The sequence below is a fragment of the Bos taurus genome, chromosome 9, assembly GCF_002263795.3.
Source record: "Bos taurus isolate L1 Dominette 01449 registration number 42190680 breed Hereford chromosome 9, ARS-UCD2.0, whole genome shotgun sequence".
NCBI lineage: Eukaryota > Metazoa > Chordata > Mammalia > Artiodactyla > Bovidae > Bos > Bos taurus.
This window is the reverse complement of record NC_037336.1, coordinates 18,482,304-18,495,766: the sequence shown is the minus strand read 5'-3', so window position 1 is coordinate 18,495,766 and position 13,463 is coordinate 18,482,304. Positions and strand designations below refer to the sequence as shown.

General features: G+C 39.3%; 1 long non-coding RNA gene across 1 annotated transcript; it reads left to right on the top strand.

Annotated features, from left to right (window-relative positions):
• Positions 1-648: 648 nt before the first annotated feature.
• LOC132346200 (uncharacterized) lies at positions 649-12,933 on the top strand. Its single transcript, XR_009495966.1, has 4 exons — positions 649-1,223; positions 4,176-4,261; positions 11,320-11,428; positions 12,534-12,933. It is a non-coding gene; the product is annotated as an uncharacterized lncRNA (long non-coding RNA).
• Positions 12,934-13,463: the final 530 nt, after the last annotated feature.

Genomic DNA, 13,463 nt, shown 5'->3' with positions numbered 1-13,463 from the left:
GTCTTCTCCAACACCACAGTTCAAAAGCATCAATTCTTCGGCGCTCAGCTTTCTTTATACCCGAAAGATCCCCTTTATACCAGCCCGAGAATATCCCAATTCAGCAATTTAATTAGGTCCAATTTAAGATCCAATTTAATTAGGCTGTCTCAGTATTTTATTAATATGTGTGTTGGACACCCACACAAAATAAACATTCTCAGTGCCAACTTCGAACCTGTTATCGTTTTATCCCAGAAGAGAAAGTGAAAGTCTCTCAGTCCTGTTGGACTCTTTGAGATCCCATGGACTGTAGCTCGCCTAGCTCCTCTGTCCATGAGATTCTCCAGGCAAGAATACGGAATGGGTTGCCTGCCCTCCTCCAAGGAATCGTCCCAACCCAGGGATCGAACCCAGGTCTCCAGCACTGCAGGCAGATTCTTTACTATTCGAACTACCCAGGAAGTCCCACAGAAACACAGAAACTCTGGATTAAATGGGCCTTAGGAATTTCAATTAACCTTTAAGAAAGGCTTTTCTCTTCCTATTGAAGGAAGCTTTTCTTGCATTCTAAGATTTCTCTTTAAGCTATTTTTATCATCAAGTGAGATTTTATCAGGGCTTGCAAAATGTAAGTAATTTGTTAAGTGAACTTGAGTTTTGTGGAAGGTTGGGTTCTTGAATTAGAGGAAATTAATTATGTTATTTATCATTTCTTTTAAGAACAATAGTTGTAGCTGGAAAGAAATTTAATGACCTGGTAGTGCTTCTAGTTAGCTTTCAGTCCAATCCAATACCAAAAAATAACAAGTAGTAAGTTATTGAGTTCTGTCACAGTAATTAGAAAACATCTGCTGTTTCATATATGTATGTGAGTGCTAAGTATCTTCAGTTGTGTCCAACTCTTTGTGACCCTATATACTGTAGCCTGCCAGGCTTTTTTGTCCATGAGATTCTCTAGGCAAGAATACTGAAGTGGGTTACCATGCCCTCCTCCAGGAAATCTTCTTCATCCAGGGATCAAACCCGGGTCTCCTGCATTGCAGGCGGATTCTTTACCCACTGAGCCACCTGGGAGTCCCTGTTCCGTATATAAATCTTGCTAAAGGAGTTTGCACATTGAAGATGAATGAACATATCACCTGATATACTGCATAGAGAAGCAGCTTGGAAGACTTCTCACTTTGCAGATTCCTGAAGATGGTGTACTGTAGGCTGACCTCTTCTACAAACTACTGACTCAGGTATGGCAGTGGTTCTGCTTAGAATCTTCGAGGAATCAAAGGGTTGTACTGTATTGTAATTCTTTTATTTTTTTTCATCCCTAAAAAAAATAGTTACCATCCTTTAGAGGAGAACTTTACACGTTATTTAAAATAATTATTTTGGGATTGTGGGGGCAGAAGATGGTTAGCCCAATCAATTTAGAAGCTTTTGACAAATAAAAGCTATTAAACAGCATGTGTGCATTTTACCATTTATATTAAAAAGTGAACTCCAGGAATAGAAATCCCCTAATACAGTGATATAGGCTTCGTTGGTGGCTCAGTGGTAAAGAATCCACCTGCCAATGCAGGAGACACAGGTTTGATCCCTGGGTCCAAAAGATACCCTGGAGAAGGAAATGGCAGCCCACTCTAGTATTCTTGCCTGGGAAATCCCATGAACAGAGGAGCTTGGTAGGCTACAGCCCATGGGGTTGCAAAAGAGTAGGACACAACTTAATGACTAAACAACAGCACAATGAGATAGTCATCCTTCTATAAGTATTTGAAAAAAACTAATACAAGATCAGTATTCACCTCCTTTTGTAGTGGAAGTTCTGAAATAAAATCTCCCCTTATCTTTTTCTTGGGGGGACAAAGGAGGGTGGCTTAATAAATTACAATACTATATCTACTTAATGAGATTAGTACAATATTTTTCAATAATATTTTGTAGATTCAGATACTTTAAAATTGTAATTAACTTTAAGATTAAGCGAGCACTCCTCTTAAAATCTTTTTTAAAACTAGCTAGAGCAATGATGGGCAAATGGGGGCTCAAAACAATTTTAGAAAAAAATAAAGTCACTTGAAAGTAAAAGTGTTAGTCACTTAGTTGTGTCCGACTCTGCGATCCCATGGACTGTAGCCCCCTAGGCTCTTCTGTCCATGGAATTCCTCAGGTAAGAGAACTGGAGTGGGTAGCCATTCTCTTTTCCAGGGGATCTTCCTGACTCAGGGATCGAACCAAGACACCCTGAATTACAGGCAGTCTTTACTGTCTGAGCTACCAGGGAAGCCCAAGACAGAAACTGATTAGGATCAGACTGAAGAAGCAAATGTGTATGCTCAGGCGCTTCAGTTCAGTTCAGTCACTCAGTCATGTCTGACTCTTTGTGACCCCATGAATCGCAGCACGCCAGGCCTCCCTGTCCATCACCAACTCCCAGAGTTCACTCAGACTCACGTCCATTGAGTCGGTGATGCCATCCAGCCATCTCATCCTCTGTCGTCCCCTTCTCCTCCTGCCCCCAATCCCTTCCAGCATCAGGGTCTTTTCCAATGAGTCAACTTTTCACATGAGGTGGCCAAAGTATTGGAGTTTAAGCTTCAGCATCAGTCCTTCCAATGAAGCCTCAGTTGCTTCAGTCATGTCCAACTCTTTGCAACCCCATGGACTGTGGTCTGCCAGGTTCCTCTGTCCATGGAATTCTCCAGGCAAAAATACTGGAGTGGGTTGCGATTTTCTCCTCCAGGGGATCTTCCCAACCCAGGGAATGAACTGGCATCACCTGCATCTCCTGTATTGGAGGCAGATTCTTTACCTGATGAGCCATCAGAGGAATCTTAGATGACAAAATGTAATTTCTGAAAAATACTTACTTTTCAGTTTTATCTCAAGGAAAATGAAGCAAGACAATGAGGGTAGTGGAAACATGATCTTAGTCTGTTTTTTGTTCACTTTCTTTCATGTATCATTTCCATATATATATGGAAAAGAAACCAGGTTATTCAGGAAAAAAAAGAATATTCAGCATTCCATATACTCCAGGGTTAAACTACCCTGGTTTAACTCTTTTTAAAACCCTGGTTTAACTACCCTGGGTTAAACTTTCACCTTTTTATTGGTGTATACTCTCCTTATCCTTTGGGGAAAGGACATTACTGAGTTACTCTTTTAGACAGACCCGGTATATCAGTTTTTTGGTCTTGCTCAATCTGGATTTTTATCCTGAAGCTTTTTTTTTTTTTGCAGTTTTGTGAACTCTTGGGACATCAGAGAACTATAGTAAAATATTATTATAAAATCACATATCGATGCTGAATATTGGTATATGAGACTTCAGAATTCTTTTTTACTATTAGGTCAATTTTGAACCTACAGGGTGAAAAACTCCATAGTATTCTACCAGTGATTAATTGCCTCATAAGGTATATGTCACTTTTTAAAAATAGTGTGCTCATAAAAGTTTTTCTTAACCGATAAATTTTACCTGACGTGTATTCCTTTTAAACATGTAAAAAAGTGAGAAAAAGATCCTTTGTGGAAAAGAGAAATTGGCTCTAATGAATAATAAAACTGTAATAAAAATGCAGAAAAATAGTATGTAGCTAGATTATACTTTTCTGATTAAAAAATTACATTCTTAAGATAAAATAATGTGAAGTTCTGACCCTTCTCATACAACAGAAAATTTACTGGTCATCATTTGGAGTGTGTGTGTGTGTGAGTGTTTATGTATTTTAATACTCTTGTTTCATGGAAGAGGTCTATTTTCTCTAACTTTTATACTGATAAACTCAACATGGTTGGATAAAAGTCAAATTCCTCTCTCAGAGATGATAGCTAGACACAGGTAACAAGCAGCAGCATCTGCTGCATATTAATGTGCATAATGCCATTTGTTGTTTTAAAACCATTTTATTTCTTTTTAAGGCTTTCTGACTGTCAGAATAGTTTTGTTTTTATTTCATTTTATGTTTTGGTTGCGCAGGGTCTTCATTGCTGCATGTAGGCTTCACTAGTTGCGGCGAGCGGGGCTTCTCTTGTTTAGGAGCACAGGCTTTAGGCATACAGGCTTCGGAAGTTACAGCACGCAGACGCAGTAGTTGTGGCTTAGCTGCTCTGTGGCATGTGGGGTCTTCCAGGACCAGGGATTAAACCTGTTTCCCCTGCAATGTCAGGTTGATTCCTATCTACTTTGCCCCCAGGGAAGTCCTGGAATGGTCTTTCAGATGGTAATCCCAGAGAGTGAAAAATGGATGGCTCACATGAAGCACTGCCTATTGAAGACAAGGTAGGGGCATTTATAAATCTGCTTTCAATTTTGCTTAATCTGATTCTTGGTTTGTACACACATTTTCTGAAATATATTTTGAACTAAGATACTGTGTAGAAAATAAAGGAAGATAGGAATGGTCTTTTCTGACCATCTAGAAGATTCTCCCGGAGAAGGAAATGGCACCCCACTCCAGTACTCTTGCCTGGAAAATCCCATGGACGGAGGAGCCTGGTAGGCTGCAGTCCATGGGGTCGCTAAGAGTCGGACCCGGCTGAGCGACTTCACTTTCACTTTTCACTTTCATGCATTGGAGAAGGAAAAGGCAACCCACTAGTGTTCTTGCCTGGAGAATCCCAGGGACCGGGGAGCCTGGTGGGCTGCCGTCTATGGGGTCGCACAGAGTCGGACACGACTGAAGCGACTTAGCAACAGCAGCTGCAGAAGATTCTCCAGCTTCTAGTAATCAGCTAATTCACTTCAGTCGTGTCCGACTCTATGTGACCCCACAGACGGCAGCCCACCAGGCTCCCCCGTCCCTGGGATTCTCCAGGCAAGAACACTGGAGTGGGTTGCCATTTCCTTCCCCAATGCATGAAAGTGAAAAGTGAAAGTCGCTCAGTCATATCCGACTCTTAGCGACCCCATGGACTGCAGCCTACCAGGCTCCTCCGTCCATGGGATATTCCAGGCAAGAGTACTGGGGTGGGGTGCCATTGCCTTCTCTGTCTAGTAATCTACTTAAAACTTATTAATTTCACGTCAAAAAAGTAAAGTGAAAGTGTTAGTTGCTTAGTCTTGTCGGACTCTTTGTGACCCTACAGACTGTAGCCTACCAGGCTCCTCTGTCCATGGAATTCTCCAGGCAAAAATTCTGGAGTGAGTAGCCATTTCCTTCTCGAGAGGATCTTCCTGACCCAGGGATTGAACCTGGGTCTCCTGCATCGCAGGCAGATTGTTTACCGTCTGCTATTGTTCCTGCATAAATATTTTCAAGGCCAGGGAGCTAAGAATAGGGATAATTACTTCCTGTTTAAAAAGAAGAGGCAGATTCATTTTCTTTAAACTATAGTGTTAGTCATAGTGGGAAAGTGGCAAAGGAGTCATCCCTTTTATTTTGATAATTTATGTGTCTATGTATCTAGATCTATATATACAAATGTTTATATGGCTTCCCCAGTGGCTCAGTCAGTAAATAATCTGCCTGCAATGCAGGGGACCTGAGTTTAATCCCTGGGTCAGGAAGATCCCCTGTAGAAAGAAATGGCAACACACTCCAGTATTCTTGCCTGAAGAATCCAATGGACAGAGGAGCCTGGTGGGCTACAGTCCATGGGGTCACAAGAGTTGAACATGACTTAGTGACTAAACCTCTATATGGTTTTTCAGATAATAGTGTACTTCCAGAAGTTTAAAAGCATCAAGACCTCTTAAGGATCAAAAGTGTTCTAAAAATAATTATTGGCTTAGGGATATAACTGACAATAGACATCTAGTAAACAGATGGCTTAAGGGATTCTACAAATGTAAGAAGATTATCCAATATTCATTTAAAACCTTGAAAATAAAAATAGTTTATTTTTGACATTTTCATGCTGACTTTTTTTTTTTAATGAAAAAGAATTTTAAAAATCTGTAAAAGATAATTAAGCAACTTGACATTTATTTCAACATTTGCCCCAGGTTAGTTTAGGCCTGGTTGAAAAGGAGGATATATTTAGGACAGAGTATGAAAAAAGAATTACGATGCAAGTAGCAAAAAAATACCCTAATATAACTGTTATTAAGACTTGATAACAAACAGTTTTTATAACAATTATCCACTTTTTTCCCAAAACAACCATGATAATTCATCTTCTCAGTGGCAGAAATTAAAAGATGCCTTGGCGTTATTTGCAATATCGTGAACTTAGTCAAAGGCACTTATGTGCACAATTTTGGGCTGTTTGTTTTGATCATATATGACTAGAGAGAGAGAGCATTCATGGGAAATAGCAATTTGTATGTGAGACAAGGTAGGAAGTGGAGTATTCAGAATTCTTTTTTTTTTTAAAGAAAAAAATCTAAGCAAAATTTTGATGATGAGACTGCCCCTTGGTGGCTCAGATGGTAAAGGATCTGCCTGCAGTGCAGGAGACCTGGGTTTAATCCCTGTGTATTGAAGATCTCCTGGAGAAGGAAATAGCAACCCTCTCCAGTATTCTTGCCTGGAGAATTCCATGGACAGAGGGGCCTGACGGGATACAGTTCATGGGGTTGCAAAGAGTTGGATGCAACTTACACTTCCACTTTCACCTGGGAAGCCCCAAATATTGCCTGAACTTGATTTCTTATATGTTGTATTAATGCCAAGCCTTTTAATTTTAGCTTTTATCCCTTCTTCTTAAATGATATTGCTTGCAAGTGTAGCATTACAACTACGTACTTTCCTGATCATGACCTGAAAAAATTCCTTATATTCAGACTTTACCTTTTTCTTTTGAAGCTCGGGCAGGTAGCCAACAGCAAACTGCAAAGTAAGCACTGAAAGAACTGCTTCCACACATACTTCTGGGAGTGATGTCACAGCCCTGGCCATGCCTGTTGCTTTCCAAGAATAACAAAGGAACAAGGGAACTCCCATGTTCCCTTAACGAACACGTGAAGCAGTAGTTGGGGGGCCTACGGATGCTGCTATGACTTCTCCTTTTCCTGCCATCAGGGCTGTTGTAGGAGGCCTAAGAGCTAGACTCTCTCTTAAATCTCAGAGCTGTAGGTATTCTCATAGTTATTCAGTCGTGTGGTTATTGCAGGGTTATTTTTCCAGGATTGTCACCAAATAATATGAAAAATCATTAGTTCATATTGGACAATTAAATTTTAATCCTTTACATGAAACATTTCTAAAGTGTTGGGTTTAATGTTAGTGATATCATCAATTTTCTATTTCTTACTCTAACGAAGTACTAAACAATTGAACATTTTAAATGAATTAATGTTTAACAGTAGTAATATTTGGGGATACTATGAATTCTCAACATTCCTACAGAATGAAACAAATATAGTTCTTTCTCAAATATATGTTGACCTCTGTGGTTTGCAAATAAAAATTTCAAAGGTTTCAGCTATATATTCATAATTATATTCTCTGTAGAACACATCAATCTGTATTACTGCATTTTTATCATTTTAGGAACAGATACAATGAAGAAAAAAATCTGTGCTTTCCTTGCAGGTATTGAGCTAGGGAAATATTTGCTGTATTAAAATAATTTTATATTTTATTGACTTTCAACTTTAAGTTAATTATACCTCATCTCCTACTCTAACACAAAATGTAATACTTTAGACCTTTTATAATTAGTGTAGCATAAACTAAGAAAAATCTTCTTTTGATGCTGTTTTCTTACTTGGGGCTAAACTTGATTTATCTGGATCATTACCATAATGTTAAGTGGAATTGTAATAAATATGACTGATTCAGTAAAAGAAAAAAGCATAAAATTGTTTTTGTATGAGGTACAAATTCATTATTGCTATCAAGTACAAATACAATCTTCTGGAAGAAGTTTTGAAAGTAAAATTAATGATAAGGAAACATTCAAGATAAATCTGTTTATCAGAAGTTGTAAATTAATTGAATTTCTTAGATGCAGTTTTAGATTGGGTGCCGTCAGAATTTCAAAGCAACTTTCCCTGAGAGTTTGTCATGGCTGGTGTGTGAGCAATGTGTGGCCAAGTATTGCTATCGTTACTCTCAGTGGTGACAGGCAGGGAGGGCCAAGGTCCCCACTCAGAGCTGACCCAGTAAGCTTATGATGAATATAGTTTCCGAAACAATTTAGGAGACCAGTTTAATGACAAAATGTATGTTGTGACAGAGCCACAGACCTCTTCCCCGAGAAAGCTAAACTTTGGAGAAATAAAAGCATGACTATTAGAAAATGTGCAAACACAAAATGAACTCCATCTGTTAACTGGTCACTGAGAAGACCCTCCGCAGAAGAAAATTGAACAGGATGGTCACCATCAGGCATCTTTGCTTTATGCTCTGCTAGGGGGTGGTTATGTAAATAAAAAGTGAACTAAAGCCAAAAAAAAAAAAAAGCCCACAAAAAACAACAGAAACCTCCGCCCACCCCCCCCCCCCACCACAAAACAGGCCATAAGACAATGCCAGGTGAAGGGGAAGTTGCTTTTGAAATTCTGACTGCAGCCACTGTAAAACTTACAACTTTTAATAAACATGTTTAAATCGAATTTGTTCCCATTACTGTTAATTTAACTTTCAAAGCCTATTACAGAAGATCATATTTGTATTTGATTCTGGAATCAGTGCCCTGCATTTCCCGTCCCCACTTCCACATGTACCAACATTCAGGTACTCTGCTATAAACACTATCTTTCTCATTTGGGGATAAAACAGAATAACTGACACAGCTTTTCCTCCTCTCAGCCTTTTATTAGCCAGGTACTAGGAAAAGAGATGTTTAAGACATAACCCTACTTCTGAGGAGTTCATAGTCTTGAGTAGAGATAGATGCAAAATTAGGATGTAATTAATTGGGCTTCCTTGGTGGCTCAGATGGTGAAGTGCCTGTCTGCAATGCAGGAGACCTGGGTTCGATCCCTGGGTTGGGAAGATACCCTGGAGAAGGAAATGGCAACTCTCTCCAGTACTCTTAGCTGGAAAATCCCATGGACAGAGAGGCTTGGTAGGCTACAGTCCATGGGGTCGCAAAGAGTCGGACATGACTGAGAGACTTCACTTTCACTTTCAATGTGATCAGTGTAAATTTTTATGTTGTGAAGTATTGGAACTATTTACTTGTTTTTGACTATTTGGTTCAAAATCATTTGTAGAAGGGAAGGAGCAGAGAATCTCTATAGTTAAAAAAATGGGGACACACATATATGCATACCCCTGCCCCACCACCAGATCATAATATGATATTTGGAGGATTTATTTTTAATTCGGGGATCACTTCCTTGTTTCAGGTAGATTTGTACTTTCTTCTGCCACCTAGGCTTTTAATATTTTAGTGTGGAAACTAATGTTAGCTTTTGGTTCACTAATTTGTCTTATTAATTGTACCAAGCATTATGAAGCCCCGATGATAGGTCTTAAACTCTGTGTAGCAAATATGTTTTTGATTCGTCTTTTCTGCCTTTTCACTGTTATAACAGAACCACCTTACATCTGAAGTCCAGAACCAGCATTTGTTCATGTTGAGGTGGGACTGGTGATCATCCACAAATAACATAGCTATCTGGGACTACTTGTTGGTTGGGACGTTGAAGCCAGAGCTCCAGAGAGTGACTCAAACATAATGCCCCCCTGCCTAGTAGGTTATGTGCTCTGCTGTGCTCAGTCCTGTCTGACTCTTCCCGACTTCATGGACTGCAGTCTACCAGGCTCCTCTGTCCATGGGAAATCTCCAGGGCAGAATACTGGAGTGGGTCGCCATGCCCTCCTCCAGGGGATCTTCCCAACTCAGGGATCGAACCCAGGTCTCCCAGGTGGATTCTTTACTGTCTGAGCCACCAGAGAAGCCAGAATATACTGGAGTGGGTAGCCTATTCCTTCTCCAGGGATCTTCCTGACACAGGAATCGAACCGGCGTCTTCCTGCATTGCAGGCAGATTCTTTACCAGCTGAGCTACCAGGGAATTCCCAGTTCAGTTCAGTTCAGTCGCTCAGTCGTGTCCGACTCTTTGCAATCCCATGAATTGGGAGTTCACTCAGACTCACGTCCATTGAGTCGGTGATGCCATCCAGCCATCTCATCCTCTGTCGTCCCCTTCTCCTCTTGCCCCCAATCTCTCCCAGCATCAGAGTCTTTTCCAATGAGTCAGCTCTTCCCATGAGGTGGCCAAAGTACTGGAGTTTCAGCTTTAGCATCTTTACTTCCAAAGAACACCCAGGGCTGATCTCCTTTAGAATAGACTAGTTGGATCTCCTTGTAGTCCAAGGGACTCTCAAGAGTCTTCTCCAACACCACAGTTCAAAAGCATCAATTCTTCGGCGCTCAGCTTTCTTCACAGTCCAACTCTCACATCCATACATGACCACTGGAAAAACCATAGCCTTGACTAGACGGACCTTTGTTGGCAAAGTAATGTCTCTGCTTTTCAATATGCTATCTAGGTTGGTCATGATTTTCCTTCCAAGGAGTAAGCATCTTTTAATTGCATGGTTGCAATCACCATCTGCAGTGATTTTGGACCCTAAAAAAATAAAGTAAGCTACTGTTTCCCCATCTGTTTCCCATGAAGTGATGGGACCAGATGCCATAATCTTCGTTTTCTGAATGTTGAGCTTTAAGCCTACTTTTTCACTCATCTCTTTCACTTTTATCAAGAGGCTTTTTAGTTCCTCTTCACTTTCTGCCATAAGGGTGGTGTCATCTGTATATCTGAGGTTATTGATATTTCTCCCAGCAATCTTGATTCCAGCTTGTGCTTCTTCCAGCCCAGCATTTCTCATGATGTACTCTGCATATGTTAAATAAGCAGGGTGACAGTATACAGTCTTGACGTACTCCTTTTCCTGTTTGGAACCAGTCTGTTGTTCCATGTCCAGTTCTAACTGTTACTTCCTGACCTGCATACAGGTTTCTCAAGAGGCAGGTCGGGTGGTCTGTTATTCCCATCTCTTTCAGAATTTTCCACAGTTTATTGTGATCCACATAGTCAAAGGCTTTGGCATAGTCAATAAAGCAGAAACTCCTTAACAGGTTATAAAAGAATATTCTTCTTATAATAAAATACTACAAATAATCCCTCTTGAAAAGTGTCTATTATCTCACCCTGAGAAAAATGTTTGACTTGCATTAGCCACTGTGAATTCTAGTCTTTTAACATAACCAAATATGATTAAGAGATTTAGGCCACAACAGATTACAGCTATCAGAAACTATTTGGCTGCAAATATAATATTAATAAAATAATAAATGCTTGTTATTTTAATTAAACTAATTTATGTAGTTTTTTATGGAATGAATAATGAAGCATTTGTCTCCCAAATAATTCTGTACTGTAGATAATGTGTTAACTCCCACTTTTGACCTAATAATTCATTTTTTTTTTTTCTTTAGGCTAGTGAGAAAAATTCCTCACTATCAAATTCTTATCAAGTCTGACAGAATTGGGATATCCTAAACCTACATTTCCAAAGAGGACATAATATTACTTATGGAATATGAGGTACAGAATCTTGGGTTAAAAAATATTTTTGTAGGTCTTATTTATTTTCATTGAACTCAAGTTAACTGTCAAATAAGAATACTGATAAAAGTAAGGTAAATTGCTACCACCAAAAAATGTAATCTTAGTCACTGGGAATTTGCTGTATGACTCGGGGAGCTACAACCGGGGCTCTGTAACAACTTTGAGGGGTAGGGTGGGGAGGGAGGTAGGAGGGAGAGTCAGGAGAGAGGGGACATATGTATACCTATGGCTGGTTCATGTTGATGTGTGGCAGAAACCAACACAATACTGTAAAGCAATTATCCTTCAATTAAATTTTTAAAAATGTAAGTTTTAGTATGTAGCTGAATGGAATCCTATTTTATCAGTAATATTCAGAAACCTTATTTTAATAGTATTTCCTTCTAAAAAGGAGCTTGGAACATAGTGGGTGGGTCTGTTTCAGTTCAGTTCAGTCGCTCAGTCATGTCCGACTCTTTGCGACCCCATGAATCGCAGCACGCCAGGCCTCCCTGTCCATCACCAACTTCCGGGGTTTACTCAGACTTATGTGCATCGAGTCAGTGATGCCATCCAGCCATCTCATCCTCTGTCGTCCCCTTCTCCTCCTGCCCTCAATCTTCCCCAGCATCAGAGTCTTTTCAAATGAGTCAGTTCTTCGCATGAGGTGGCCAAAGTATTGGAGTTTCAGCTTCAGCATCAGGTCTGTTTCAAATATTCTAATTAGAAAGAAATTTTCTTTCAGAAAGTAGCAATTATAATTTTTTGATTTCTCGAAAGATTTTCTTTAAAAGGAAGTAAAGAATTAAGTTCAGTATAGGTTATTCTAGCAGACTTTGTGGCATAGATCCCCTAAGTAATTCATTGTGAGACTCCGGTATCTGCCATATTAATAAAATTGCTATTAACTGACAACTAAACTTGATACTCTTAAAGTGTACAGGTCATACATAAACCAGTCCAATCATTGAAGGATTTCTGTTCTTACATACTCTATACAGTTGTAGGACTGCCCATTTTGTAGGATTGTTTTTTGAAGCAATGTCTGTAAAAATGCCTGTGAATCCTAAAAAGTGCATGCTAACTTAAAATTTGTTTTTAGGTATTGATATTTCTTGCTAAGTTGAAAACCTTCTTTACCAAATATGATGGAATCAAAAATATAATGCAGCCATGGCTAAGAAAAATCACTCCCTGTGATTAAATTTTATTGAGTATGAACAAATTTTTTCTTGATATAGACTCAATTGTACTTTTTTACTCAAGTGGATAAATGAATGCTACGATATAATCTAACTTTTTTTGGAAATAAAAATTCAACATACGTTTAACTGATTTTCTGATATGTTTATTTTTAATATGACTATTTAAAAATTCATCTTAATGGAAGACTTGGAAAAGGCAGATTTTACTTGGGTTGACAATAATCAAAGAATGCAGTTGACAGAGTGGTTCCTGCTGCTGCTGCTGCTGCTAAGTTGCTTCAGTCATGTCCGACTCTGTGCGACCCAGGCAAGAACACTGGAGTGGGTTGCCTACCATTTACCAAATGACTGTTATGTACTAGGCATTATTTTTTATTGTCTTACATTTATCAACTTTAATCCTTATAGTAACACTGCAAGATAGATATTAGCCTCATTTCACTGGTGAAGAAAGAGAAGCTTAATTAAAGTGACTTGCCAAGTTTTTATAACCGGTTTATATACTCAGCAGATATTTGAGAACCTACTCTGTGCTGGCCCTGTCACTATGCAGAGACCGAGAATGCAGTTGTGAATGAGAAAGACAAGATCTCCATTCTAAGAAGCTTACACTCAAGTGGTATAATCAGGATTTTAAAATAGCGGTATCAGATTCTAAAGTTCTTCTTCTCAGCTTCCATATTCCCTCCCACTAAGGATAGTACAGAAGAGATGGAGAAGTGGTTTTTAGTGCCACTTAAGAAAGTGGGTGGGGATGGAAACTGCATACTGGATTATGTTATAGGAGAGAAATATTGGCATATGAGTGTCAAGAATTATCAGGAAAA